General features: G+C 37.7%; 1 pseudogene; it reads right to left on the bottom strand.

Annotated features, from left to right (window-relative positions):
* Window positions 1-13,463: 13,463 nt before the first annotated feature.
* On the bottom strand, window positions 13,464-14,207 carry LOC150022270 (small ribosomal subunit protein eS4-like; annotated as a pseudogene).
* Between the last annotated feature and the right edge of the window lie 845 nt (window positions 14,208-15,052).

Raw genomic sequence — 15,052 nt, 5'->3', positions numbered from 1 at the left:
AATGTTCCTCTCTCTTTTTCTTTCCTTTCTCTCTCTAAAATCAGTTTAAAAAGTCACTAAGAACAATAATAACAATAATAATCCAAAAACAAAACCTAAGCAAAGAGGAGAAGCCCCAAAAGACAGACATTTTCAATGCAGAATGATTAGGGCTTTTTCATTCAGGGCAAGAGATCAATAGAAAGAAAGGTTTAATCCAGACATTCAGTCTAGCATAAATTTCAGGGAGGGGGTTCAGGAGACTCAGTTACCAGAAGGGACAACCCTGCTCAGTTTGCCACTTTAAAACTTAAAGCATGTTTCCGTCAGGCCTGTGGATATTTTCTTGCAAACACATTTCACTTTCTCCAGTAGCAATGCAGGAAGTTGTCACCCATTAGAGGAGGGCTGCAGATAAAACATGGTCAAAAAAAGATATAACTACAGTTACTGAAGTGTACTTTTAAAATAGGGAGAAAACCCAGAACCATTTTTTCTTATGCTATCAACAATAGAAAGGAGTATTTGTAGAGCTTATTGTCTTAATGTCTCTTTGCTCTATGTATATCTATATTTATTTTGCATGTATATGTGCATATTTTCATTTTGTGTAAGGGTTTCTAAAGTTAATTGAATTATTGAATTTTTTAATTCATAGTTTTTATTTACAGTCAGAGATAACAAAGGTTTTCTTTTTTTCAATTTCTGTTCTTCACAAAATCCCAACATGTCCAACAAAATAGAATGTATCACCTCTAGTTAATTTTTAAAAATCTATTCAGTTTTTCTTTGGATTATGCTTTCCCTCTCCTTAAAAATATGAACCAATCAATTATATTAGCCATATGGCTTGATCATAACAGCTAATTTCCATTTCATAATGTAATTGTTCTTTACACACTGACAATTTATTAGTCAAGGTGTTTAGGAATGTTCTCTTTAGTTCTATCTCTTTTGAATGATGATCGAAATAACCATATAATCTTAAAGCCATTAGACTGTTAATTTTCATGGTTTTAGATTCTGTGACTCCTCAGCATTAAATATTTCCAAGGTGAAACTTCCACTTCCTTTGTGGTTCTGGAACTTACAATATGGACTATCCAGAGCAGCTTTGTTTTCTTTGCCAGACACAGGCTTTCAACAACAAGAATTTGATGTAATGGCTCACAGGGCTATTCAGTTATGTTGGACATGAATGCTGGCTGGAGAGGCTGTGCAGTCACACATTACTGCAAACAAAATGTCATCCTTCAGTGATCTTAATGCTTTGTCCATTAAATGTACTCCCTCATGCAAATGGCAGTGTATTTAACTGGTAAACAGATGTTCCCCACTGTTATCTCAGAATTAGAAAGCTGAGGTTACGGTTTACTTTAAGGTCTGAGTTTCTTTTTTCCCTGAGTATTTTCTAGAGTCTTCTTTTTTTTTTTTTTTTTTGTCTTTACCCATCTGAGTTTAGATTCTATTGAGGCCTTACACTTGGTTTAGGGAGTAAGTGCTCCTGACACTGTAATACACAGCTCATGCACTTCTACGAGTATTCACATATAATACATAACAAAGGTGTAGACCATAACAGTAAAGCATGCCATATTTAAGGTAATTTGGTCTTGATACATTCTGACTTTAACTGAGAGTTAAATGGTTTCAGTGAACTAATCTGTACATCCTTTAGTTTAAAATACAAGGAACTCACTATGTCAGCTTGTCTTCTAGAAAATGAGATTTAAATGCCAAATGCTTTGCTGGCCCTTTAATAGGCAAAAAAGTTTGATTTTAAGTCAGTTGAGGAAATGTAAAATCTTTTTGTAAGCTAGCCAGCCTACTCTCAATTAACTAGCATTAAAAATTTTTTTTTAAAGATTTTATTTATTTATTTATTTTTAGAGAGAGGGGAAGGAAGGGAGAAAGAGGGGTAGAGAAACATCGATGTGAGAGAAACATTGATCAGTTGCCTCTCGTACACACACCAACCAGGGACCAAACCTGCAAATCAGGCACATTCCCTGACAGGGAATTGAACAGGAAGACTTTTCACTTTGAGGGACAACATTCAACCAGCTGAGCCACACTGGCCAGGGCTTAATTAACTAGAATTTAAAAAAATTAACATTAAGGTCATACATTTCCTTATAGTCATTACCATCAACTACTGATTATATTTTCTGATAAAGATGTCCCATACAGGATTGCTACATTGAAATTATTTGTTAAGAGCTTGAGTACATTTTGTGGATTCTAGTACTCAAGGTGAGGTGTTTATCTCGAGATTTTTCCATCATCATTGCCTCATTATTGGACCACAGATGGGTGAATGGATTTAGAATTAGGCCTCTAATCTCACAATGGTGTACTTACTGCCACTTTATCAGAAGACCTAAGGCCCCCTTTCCCAAGGGTCTGCTGAATGTGGTACAACAATAATAAGTAATCCAATAATTAATTTGAAATGGTTAACAGTGGTTTGTGATAGGAGGTGCGCAACAAAGATTTGTGCATGGGTGCTTTCACAGATATTTTATTTTTCCACAATATTATTTCTTTTTTTAAGTATATTTTATTGATTATGTTGTTACAGTTGTCCCAATTTCTTTTCCTTTTGCTTCCCTCTGCCCAGTACCCCTCTTCCCTCCAGCAACCCCACCCACCTTAGTTCATGTCCATGGTTTGTGCATGTAAGTTCTTTGGCTTCACCCTTTCCTATATTATTCTTAACTTCCCCCTGTCTATTTCATACCAACCAATTGTGCTTCTTAATCCCTGCACCATTTCCCCATTTCTCCCCCTTCCCTTTCCCAGATGATAACCCTACAAATGATCCCCATACCTATGATTCTGTTGCTATTCTGGTTTGCTTAGTTAATTTTGTTTTTATTTTTTAGATTCAGTTGTTGATAGTCATGAGTTTGTTGTCATTTTAATGTTCATAGTTTTTATCTTCTTTTTCTTAAATAAATCCCTTTAACATTTCTTATATAAGGGCTTGGTGATGATGAACTCCTTTAGCTTTACCTTGTCCGGGAAGCACTTCATCTCCCCTTCCATTCTAAATGATAGCCTTGCTGGATAGAGTAATATTGGTTGTAAGTTCTTGCTTTTCATCACATTGAATATTTCTTGCCAGTCCCTTCTTGCCTGTAAAGTTTCTTTTGAGAAATCAGCTGATGATCTTATAGGCACCCCTTTGTAGGTAACTCTCTGCTTTTGTCTTACAGGTTTTAAGATTCTTTCTTTATCTTTAACCTTTTTTCATTTTAATTATGATGTGTCTTGGTGTGGTCCTCTTTGGGTCTAGCTTCTTTGGAACTCTCTGGGCTTCCTGGACTTGTATGTCTATTTCCTTCACCAAATTTGGGAAGTTTTTCTTCATTATTTTTTTACATAAGCTTTCAATTTCCTGTTCTTCGTTTTCTCCTTCTGGCACCCCCATGATTTGGATGTTGGCACATTGAAAGTTTTCACAGAGGTTCCTAAGTCTCTCCTCATTTTTTCCATTCTTGTTTCCTCATTCTGTACTGGTTAACTTTTTTCTTCCGTATGTTCCAAATCATTGATTTGAAAACTGGTTTCCTTCCCTTCACCATTGGTTTTGTGTGGATTTTCCTTTGTTTCACTTAGCATAGCCTTCACCTCTTCCTTTCAGCATTTGCCATACTTAAGCATATCTGTCAAGTCTGTGAGCATCTTTAAAACCAGTGTTTTTAACTCTATGTCCATTAGGTTGGCTCTCTCCTCATTGCTTAGTTTTCCCACTGGAATCTTGATCCATTCCCTCTTTTGGGCCATACTTCTCTGTCTCCTCATCTTCATAATCTCCCATATTTGTTTGCCTCTGTGTCTTAGGTAGAGCTGTCATACCTGTTATGTTGTAAGGGGCAGAACCTTAGGTATCCATCAGTACTGGTGACCCATTTCACCACGTTGTGGTGCTGTATGTAGGGGAGGGATCTGAGAGGGAACAATGCTGCTTGCTCAGCACTCACCCCTTTTTCAGGCACTTCTGCTTCGTGTATGAGACTGGTGCCCCTCTGGCTGTTGCTCTGGTCATCATTCCCAGAGTGGGTGGGTCTGCGGACATTCTAGGACCATGGCGGCCTTAAAACAAGTGGACTCTGCTGAGAAACTGACAGTTTCTTCCTCCGCCCCCAACTCCCACTGGTTTTCCCAGTCAGAAGCAATGAGGCTTTATTTTCCCCAGTACTGGAACAGTGAGCTGCGCAGTCTTGTCTGGTGCTGGGAGTGCTCCCCAGGTGTACCTCTCTACTTTTTAAAATGCGTGACTGTGCTTTCCACTGACCTGCCACTGCTGCAACTGCTGCAGCTGCTGCCAGCACCACACCGTTTCCTCTCCACCTTGACTTTGTCCCTCTTACCTGTCTGGCTGAGTACTTCTTTATATGTTTGTTTGTTGGTCTTCAATGTAGCTTGATTTTCTGGAACTTCTAGTTTCTCTGGTTTTAAGATAGTTATATTCCTTCTCAGTTGTGGAGGAAGATGCAGCGTGTCTATCTAGGCCTCCATTTTGGCCAGAAGTGTTTTATTTCTTTAATAAACATCATTTAAGCATGATATTCATAAAGAAAATTTATTTGTCTGTTCTATTTTTTACATTTAGGTTGTAGCCAGTTTTTGGCTATTTTGAATAATGTTGCTATGAATATTTTAGTAATGTCTTTTGGTACGCATATGTGTATATTTCTGATGGGTATAATACCTAGGGTTGAATTGCTGGGTTATCTTAAGGTTATCATGTATTATTATTAATTTCACTTCCTGATAAGAATTATATAATAATCTTCCAATGGCATCCCATCTAACTCAGAATAAAAGTTAATGGCCTTACAATTATTCACAAAGCTCTAAGCAATTAGATTCTGATTCTTTCTTTCTTACTGCTTCCACTAGCTTTGGTAACCTCCATGCTATTTTTAGAACAAACTAGACCTGCTTACCCCTTATAGCTTTTGCCTTTGCCACTACTCTCTGCCTAGTAACTACTACACCAAATATTTGCAAGGTTTTTCCCTCATCTTTTTCACTTGACTCAAATGTCACCTTCTCAGTAAAGGCTTTCCTGACCCATCAGTTAAAGCTGTAACCCCTTCCTATATCTTCATTACACTCCGTATTACCATTCTTTGCTTCATGTTTTTCCATGGCACGGATTGGTATCTGACATGCTATATGTTTTTGGTTGTTTTTGGTCTCCTCCCACTATATAAATTCCATGAAGGCAGAGGTTTTTGTCTGTGTGGTACCCCACCACCCCTACTATATCTACTGCTATATCAACAAGTCCTAGAACAGTGCCTGACAAATAAATAGATGCTCAACAAATAGTTATTTTTAATTTTTTTCTCTTTTTTAAAGTATATTTTATTGATTATGTTGTTATAGTGGTTCCAATATTTTCTCTTTGTCCCCCTCCACCTGGTATCCCCCTTCCCTTTAGCAATCCCCCCCTTAGTTCATGTCCATGGGTTGTGCATATAAGTTCTTTAGCTTCTCCCTTTCCTTTACTATTCCTAATATTCCCATCTATTTTCAACCTGCCAATTATGCTTCTTAATCCCTGTATCTTTTTTCCCATTCTGTCCTTTCCCCCTACCTGCTGATAACCCTTCATATGATCTCCATATCTATGATTCTGTTCCTGTTCTAGTTGTTTGTTTAGTTTTTTAGATTCAGTTATTGATAGTTGTGAGTTTGTTGTCATTTTAATGTTCATAGTTTTGATCTTATTTTTCTTAAATAAGTCCCTTTAACATTTTATATATAAGGGCTTGGTGATGATGAACTACTTTAGCTTTACCTTGTCTCGGAAGCACTTTATCTGCCCTTCTGTTCTAAATGATAGCTTTTCTGGATAGAGTAATCTTGGTTGTACAACGTGCTTTTTCATCATTTTGAATATTTCTTGCCAGTTCCTTCTTGTCCGTAAAGGTTTTTTTTTTTTGAGAAATCAGCTGATAGTCTTATGGGAACCCCTTTGTAGTAACACTCTGCTTTTGTCTTGCAGCTTTTAAGATTCTCTCTTTATCTTTAACCTTTTTCATTTTAATTATGATGTGTCCTGGTGTGGTCCTCCTTGGGTATAGCTTGTTTTGGACTCTCTGTGCTTCCTGGACTTGTACATCTATCTCCTTTGCCAAATTAGGGAAGCTTTCTTTCATTATTTTTTCAAAGAACTTTTTAATTTCTTGCTCTTCTCCTTCTGGCATGCCCATGATTCAGATGTTAGTGCTTTTGGAGATGTCCCAGAGTCTTCTTATTCCCTCCTCATTTTTTTGAATTTTTATTTATTCATTTTGTGCCAGTTGGCTGTTTATTTCTTCCTTATGTTCCAAATCACTGATTTGGACCCTGGCTTCCTTCCCTTCACTATTGTTTCCCTGTGGATTTTTCTTTGTTTCACTTAGTGTAGTCTTCATTTCTTCCCTTATTTATTTATTTACTTATTTTTTGCTGTATTCAATGAGTTCTCTGAGCATCCTTATCACCAGTGTTTTGAATTATGCATCTGATAAGTTGACCATTTCCATTTCATTTAGTTCTTTTTCTGGAGTTTTGATCTGTACTTTCATTTGGGCCATATTTTGTCTCCTCAGTTTGGTAGCCTCCCTATATTTGTTTCTGTGTAGTAGGTAGAACTGCTTTGACTCCTTGTCTTTGCATACCTGTTATGTCATAAGGGGTGGAGCTTTAGGTATTTGCCCAGGTGGGGCAACCAGTTTCACCACTTTGTGGCATTGTGTATGGGGGAGGGATCAGAGAGGGAATAATGCCACTTGCTTGGCACCTGCCCCATTTTCAGTCATTTCACCCACTTCTCATATGCAACAGGTGCTCCTCTAGTTGTTGTGCTGGTGGTGGTTTCTAGAGTGGGTGGGTTTGCATGTGTTCTGGGACTCTTCTGAAAGGTGGGAAGTTTCTTCTGCTGTCCCAACCCCTACTGCTTTTCACAGCCTGAAGCTATTAGGCTTTATTTTCCTGGCTCTGGAACCTTGGGCTGTGTGATCTGGCCAAGGGCTGGAATTGCTCCCCAGGTGTTCCTCCTGGCTTTTATCTGCCACACATGAATGTGGTACTACCTGTTCTGCTGGCCACCACTACTGCTTTGCCATGGTGCCTCTCTGCCCCTGCCCCTCATATCCACTTCTCCTACCTGTCTGGATGAATATTTCTTCTTTAAATCCTTGTTGTTGGACTTCTATACAGTTCATTTTTTCTGGCAATTCCAGTTGTTTTTTGTTTTGAGGCTAGTTGTGATCTGTCTTATGGTTATGTGAGGAGATGAAGCATGCCTACCTATGCCTCCATCTTGGCCAAAAGTCCAACAAATAGTTATTGAATAAGTAAATCAATGGATGAGAAGATGAAGTCATGATGGTGAAAACAGAAACTGATGTAAAATATTTTGCTGTGCCTTTGACTTTGTGACCTTGGAGAAGTCACTGTCAGTTCCCTTGTTTGGCAAATGAGAATAATAAAATAGGCCTCCATCTAGGACTGTTAAGTGAATCACTTGAGAAAGTGTGCATGAAAATGCTTTCCAAAGTTTAAAGTCTTTATTAAAGAAGATAGCCCCAGATGGCCCATAATATCCCCCGGGAAAAATGAGTTAAGAATGATTTAAAAAATAAGGAATTTCCAGTGAGACCCACAGCTTTCTTTCCCCTTCTGTGTCTTATGAAGGTTAATGCATGCCATGGTCCAGTTGTCTTTTACTCATGCACCTAATTTGTGTTGTTTTTTTCTTATTAGAGATTGGAGATTGAGGGCTCCAGCAGATATCTGAGGTTTCAAACCTATTCATGGATAGGGCTGGGAGTCCTAAAGGAAATACAGGTTCAGCTTGAATGATGAGAGTAGTAATAAGTGTGCACATTTACTGAAGGCTCACCATATGCCAGGCAAATGCTGCTCTACATCTATTTGCTCATTTATCATCATAACATTCCTTTGAGGTATTGTTACTATTCTCTGTGTTACTTCTGGGGAAAATGAGGCAGAAAGAGGTAAAAATAACTTCACCAAGCTTCACAGCTAGGGTCAGGATTTGAACCCAAGAAGTTAGGTTCAGGGTTCTGGTAAATAAGCACTCTGCTATGTGGCCCAAGTTCTAATAGCCTTCTGGGTGGCCCTGCTATATTATAGAGCAGCACAAGTTAAGCTCAGGGAAAGGGGACTTCCCTTCCTGACAAGCTTACATAAGAGGCCAGGACAGAGTGGGTGCTCTCCGATGTTGCTGGCACCAGTGATGCTGTTGTAAAGATCTTGCTTCTTCCCAGCACTGCCATGTACTATGTAACTACTTAAATTAAAAAGACAGCAACATATGAAGTTGAAAGTAAAAAGTTCGAAGTTGAAATTGAAAATTTCAAAGCCATTTGTCAGTGGACTAAGTGCTTTTTGATTTATAGAAAGAAATTATCACCAAAAGTGGTAATAACTGCAATGGATTGAAACACACCAAATATGTTTAAATATGTGAGTTTATCCTGATGATACCCCCCGAACCGCAAACTAATTGATCATTATTGGAGAATGCTAGAGAACTCATATTAAAAAATTGGTAAATAAAGGAAAAGAATTAAGAATTTATTCTGCCTCTCTTACTTGAACTGCACCATGGAGTAACTAATTAGTAGACGAATAATGTTTCTCTCTTTAGAAGTATCTCAGCACATAAACGGAGACAAAATAGAATTGGAATATTACCATTTGCAACCCAAAATGAATTAATGATCTATGCATTGAACATCAACAATGCTGACATATAAAAGAGACAGCAGAAATTATGGGCCTCTATAAGGTAGTTTTGCTAAAGAAATTGAACATGAATATGATTAAGTTCCTAGATCCAAATAACAATTTACAAAAAAAATTCAAAGGATTGAGGAATATGTTAAATAATTCATTAGCAAATCTATTCTGTTGAAAACTTAAGAGAAGAAACCAATTTATTTAACAAAAACATTGCAAAGAATAAAAGACAATGAGGGTGAACCTTTGAATTAAGTGATACTTATAAGACATATCAACCAATTGTAATATATTGATTTGAGCAGACAAACGACACAAAAATCTTATGTCATTGAGACAATTGGAAATTTGCACATTGACTGAATATTTAGTGGTATTAAGGCATTACTGTTTTAAAATAAATGCAATGCCATTTTAGTTAGGTTTAAAGAGTCTTTGTGTTTTAGGGATACATGTGGAAATAATTATGGATGAAATATGAGATCTGGGATTGGCTTCAAATCCCAAGGAGGAGATAGATGGGTATGGAGATGAAACTAAATTGGCCATGAGTTGATAATTATTGAAGCTGGGTGATAGGTACATCTAACACTTTAGTAAATGTATGAAATTCTCTATAATAATAGAATGTTTCAAAGTATTAGCAGATACCGAAAATGTACTGTGACTAAATGAAAAGACTTGGCAACACCTTTATTGGTGAAGATCTGAAGCAATTGGAAGTGAAATTTTATATATTGCTGATGGGAATGTAAAATCATAAAACCACTTTGGAAAACTACTTGGCAGTTCTTTATAAAGTTATAAAGATGGCCCAGTCATCTCAATTTTAGGTATTTACCCAACATATATGAAAACATATGTTTATAAGTAGAGTAGATTAATAAGAATGTTTATATCAGCTTTATTCAAAATAGCAAGAAATTAGAAATAGCCCAAATATCTACTAGTAAAAGAATAGCTACACAAATTATGGTACATTCATACAATGGAGTACTACGCAGCAATATGAGGAAAAACACTCCTTATGACAGCATAGACATGGCTGAATCTCACAGATATGATACTAAAACTCATTAGCAAAATGAACCAGACACAGAAAAATCTATACTACAGCTTTTCTTTTTTTAGGAAGTGTTCTAACTGGTAAAGTTGACCACTGGTGCTAGAAATCAGAACTGTGGCACCTGTGGGAGGGGACTTTGACTGAAAAGGGCAGGAGAGATCTGATGGTTACATGGGTGTATATGGGTATCAAAATCCAATGACCTGTGCACTTAACATTTGTACATTCCACTGTGTGTAAACTATACCTCTATTTAAAAATATCAAATAAAAATGAAATCATGAGTGATTCAGCCAACTTCTTGCTTGGTGTGAGGCATATGATCAGATATGTCTACTGTTTTAGCACAGCTGCTAAGGCAGCCTCAGCCATGAAGAGTTCTTCATGATTAGAATTTTCTATATTTTGTTTGTGCTCAAAAGTGTTCTTTCCTGAACTAATTGGTCAAGTGGGCCCTGAAAAAACAGTCATTTAATAATTAAGTTCTAGCTGAAGGTCAAAGGCAAGTGATTTTTATGCTTCTTGTGGATCAGCAGAAACCAGACAACATGAGGCATGCACACTAAAGGCATGGGGCTGGGAACTGGAGACCTGGGAGCTCAGTTGTGCTAGGATCTAGCTAGTGTTTGCCTTGCCTTGGGCAAGACACTTCACATTTTTGGACCAGTTTTTTCTTTACCAAATGAAAGAACTGTATAGAGCACAGTCTCTTGGGTGTCTGTCAGATCTAACATTCTCAGACTCTGCATAGCTTTATCTTTCCTATACAGCCTTCCCTGGAGTGGTCCAGAAAGTTCTAAACTGAACAGGACATCTTTTTCTCTAGACCACTTCCTCTTTCAGTATTCATGTTCTCAGTTTTTCAGCACCACTATCATGAATTCATGCATTCATTAGATACTTATTGAGTACATGGGAAGTTCCAGGCACTGCTTCCATATTGGTGATACTGCAGTGAACAAAAATCCCTGCCCTGAAGAACCATATATATTCTAGTGGGGAGAGACAGATGGTAATGGAATGATATAAAATGTTATAAGATCTATAGGAAAAGATGTAGATGTAAGGGAAGAGAGGATGCTGGCAGGGATGATGTTCTAGTTTTAAAAGGGTGTCCAGGAAAGGCCTCACTGGAGAAGTTACACTCTAAGTTGATATCTGGAAGTTGTACCTGATCACCCCTCTTTAACATTCACCATGACCAATCATCTGATGAGCCCTCCAATTTCATCATATAATATTTCTCAACTTCATATTTTCTCCACTAATTTACTAATACCCAGGTTCAGGCCCCTACCATCTACTCTCCAGATTACTACAACAATTTCCTACCTACTTTCTCTCTCCTGTTTTGTACCCCCAAATCAGTTTTCTATAAAGTCATGTCAGAGAGAGCTATCTAAAAGATATATTTGACCATGTCATTCTCTTGGTTAAGATCAAATAATGGCTTTCTCCTTCCAACAAGGTAAAGCCAGATGCCCTAAGTCGGCATTTAAACCTTTTGCATTCTGGCCCCTGGTGACTTTTCATCTTTCACCAATACCAGCCTTGATGTCTCTCTCCTAAAGTAGAATTTTCTCCTCCCTACACAACACAACACCAAAATGCTAATATCTGCCTTTACATGTCAGTGTAAATCTACTTTTATTTTAAAAGAATTTTAGAAATCACTTCCTGCAGATGATTTCTGAATTCTGCACCCTTCCCCAGACAGGCTGGGTGGCCTTCCTCTGTGGTCTCATGACACCGTGTACACATTTTTAAAAAATTACTTTATTTACCACATTGTTCCAAAATGGTCTAGAGTGGCTTTGTTTCCCTTACTAGGCAATGAACTTTCTTAGCATAGGACCATGTTTTATTAATTTTTGTAATCTTGGTTGTAACTAAACAGGCCATGAATGACTTCATTTGTGTCCTGACTCTTCCATTCCCATCAACTCACTGATCTCAGTAAGCCAACCACGATGGTTTATAACTTGTGACTGAAAGACGGATATGGGAAATAGTCTCATTTCAAGGCTGATTCTCTACTGAAGTTAATTATCAGAGAGTAACAGATTCATAGATGTGGGAGAACTATTTCATCTGACCCTTGGAGGCCCTTCTTCAATATTCCTCAGCTCAGTGGAGGTTTTCTCTTTTCTACTTCTCTGTTCAGGATGTTATGTGTGAAACTAATGAAGCAGGAAGTTATTTGCATTAGAACATATATGTATTTACATACACACACAACGTAGGCTTAAATCTGTAAATTGTTTAAGATGATGAACAGCAAGCAAGCTATTACCTAAAATGTTAAACATAAGTTAGGGACTGAGATTGTACCCAGAGAGAAAATTATTTGTAATTTGAAGTTAAAACCATCTGTCAAAGCAAGGGTCTCAGAATAAAAAGCAAATGGGTAGATAGGTCCACAGATGAATGGCAGGGGACAAGAACCACTCAAGCAAGGGACTGCCAGCTGAAACTGGCAGTCTAGGCACCAGTCTAACTTTACAACTGGAAGAGGAGACTCTAAACCTTGAGTAGGCCATGCCTCACTGCAGAAGCTTCAAATACCACTTTTGTCTCAGAGTTTTGTGAGGAGTCCCTTATGTACTGTTGTGCATGTCCCAGATGAACTCAATGGGTTTGAATTACTTAAGGTTGTATTTGCCTATAAGTCAAGAGCTTCTATCTTCCTATCTTCTTTTTTGTTTGTTGGTCTTATAGAAAATAGAGGTATATCTGTAGGTGTGAGGAGTAATCAACTCTTTAAGAATCAGGGTTCTTAGTTATTAAGTACTTTGTTGGGGGTAAAAACAGTTTATTACAAAGGAAAGCATTAAGTGATTAAAAACTGGAAAACTTACTTTGTCCAGCAGTCATTTTGTCCATCTTAATATAGTCTGTTTGGTAACCATTCCCCTGGTTGAGTTGAAATCTTCCTTTTCTTGGCTTCCACTCATTGATCCTAGTTTTAACCCAGGACCATATAGAACAAATCAAGATGATCTGCCACATTATTGTCCTTGAATATTCTGAGGCAGATGCTTGTGTGATCAGAAGTCACCAAACTCATGGCTATCACAAATCGTGGCTATTGTTGTTAGTTGAGTTGTATTATCACTGTTCTTTTGAGCTATTTATTTTTTATAAGCAAAGTCCTTTCAGGAAAACAGTTCACACTAATGTCACAAAACTAACCAAACAGAGGTTCACACTTAATTACATCAATAACTTTATATGTAAATGTTAGACATGAGGTTGCTGGACAACAAGAGATGTCTTTCTTTCTTTCTTTTTTTTAAATTTACTCTCCACTTCCTATGCCTTACCTTTATTAAGTGCCAAATTACCCTTGAAAACTTGGCTCACATTATTTCCTCTTTGGATCTCTTTCCCTTCTTCTAAGAAGAACTGACCACTCCATCTCTTCCCTTGAGTTGAGACTGAATACTATTCCTTCCACCCATCACCCTTTATCTAGAATGCTGAACTTCTTTTAGCATCTCTAATGTCAAGTGAAATGCCTGGTACATAGCATAAGACAAATATTTATGAAAAGAAAGATAATGTTTTTGGATGTCAGGTTACACAATATTTTATATGTTTATGCTCTATTATCTTTAATTAAATACGAAGGCTCTTCCCATCTTGTCACCTAGAGATCAGTTAACCCACTGCTCTGTTTGGCCACCAGTCTCTTGTCTCTCTTCAGCATTGGGGAAGTGGATATCTTTTCCTCAGGGAAGAGAAGTCCATGTCTTGTTGCCTTTACCAATAATAAAAATTCTGGAGAGCCAGGTGGCAAAGCTGTTACATTGGTATCTTTCACATGAACCACACCAAAGGACCAGGGTGTCTCTCACTGTTGGTGATCACACCCATTCTTCCCAGATTAGTACCTCTGGGCACCATATGCAGATTACCATTGTGGAAGTTGATGAAGTTGGTAATCTTGCTATTCTCCAAATCAGTCTAAATGGAGTAACAGATGGTGTGCATATCACAGGTCACCAGATGAGGGATTCCTTTTGTGCCTACTTTGTGCAACTTGTACTTGGCCTCCTAAGACGTAAAATGATGAAGAGCAAAACCACTCTTATGGTGTCATTTATTGGATGGAAATTTTCTACAGTCTTGTCAATGCTGATGATGTCCATAAAACCAGTAGGGTATGTTATAGCAGTTTAGACCTCGCCACCAATATTGATGAACTGCTGTATGCAGATCTTTACTTCATCTCCTGTTAGGGCATACTTAAGGAAAATGATGAGGGGGAGACATTCTTTCAACTTACAGAAACCAGTAGATGGACAAGAAGCAAACACACTGGTCAGTTTATCCAGCAGCCAATGCTTTGAAGCTGCTACACATTCAGATGTTTCTTGGGACCCAGAGCCATTACTGCACTAGGCACAATAAGAAGACTGCCTTTTTCTAGTGCATGGAAAAAATAGCTAGGTTATACAATTTTTGGTGCTGGATGGACATTTGAAAGATTTTTCTATAATTTATTCCTTCTTTTAAGTGACTCTCAACCTTGACTTTGTATTGGAAAGTATTGGGGAGTTAATAAAAGCCCTGAGGATGTAATGTTCCCACAAAAATTCTGATGTAACTTATCTGGGGTGCAGTCTGGGCATCCAGATTTTTAGTATCATTTCTTAAGTTGCTGATTACAGTGTGCAACCAAATTATGCCCCTTTTGCTGAAGAGGAAACTAACTTCTAGAGGGTCATGTGTCCTGCGCATGTTACATGGTGGGTAAACATGAACAAAGAACTCAGGCCTCCTGACATCTGTTACACACACCCTTCATAGAGTATCAATAGTACTATTCATTGAGATACCCCTCTCCACTGGGGCACCGAGGAGCAGCCCTCATTTCAAAGGCACAGGGAAGCCTGTTCACCCTCCAATTTTAGGATAAAAGCTTAGAAAGTAGCTTTCATAATTCTGCTTCACAAGTAGAACCAGAGAGTAATATTTTTCTGTGGAAAAGTAGTATCTCTTTTCTTATTGTCATTTTAGTAAAGGGAATAATCTTACTTTTTATGACATTCTCCTTCCTGCATGGGACTTAATAAAAGAAAACTCCTTTTAAATGAAAACAAAATACAGTCTGTAATCTTTTAAATTGATGACTCAATTGGCCTTTGCCTGTAAAGGATGTCTGCCAGCAACCTTGGATACAATGTTTAAGGCAGATTGTTGTCTCCTCCGCTCTAGATGTACACCATCCACATT

This window comes from Furipterus horrens, unplaced genomic scaffold (assembly GCF_987537825.1).
Source record: "Furipterus horrens unplaced genomic scaffold, mFurHor1.1.pri manual_scaffold_1, whole genome shotgun sequence".
NCBI lineage: Eukaryota > Metazoa > Chordata > Mammalia > Chiroptera > Furipteridae > Furipterus > Furipterus horrens.
The sequence above is the reverse complement of the archived record's forward strand: the minus strand, read 5'-3'. Positions and strand labels throughout refer to the sequence as shown.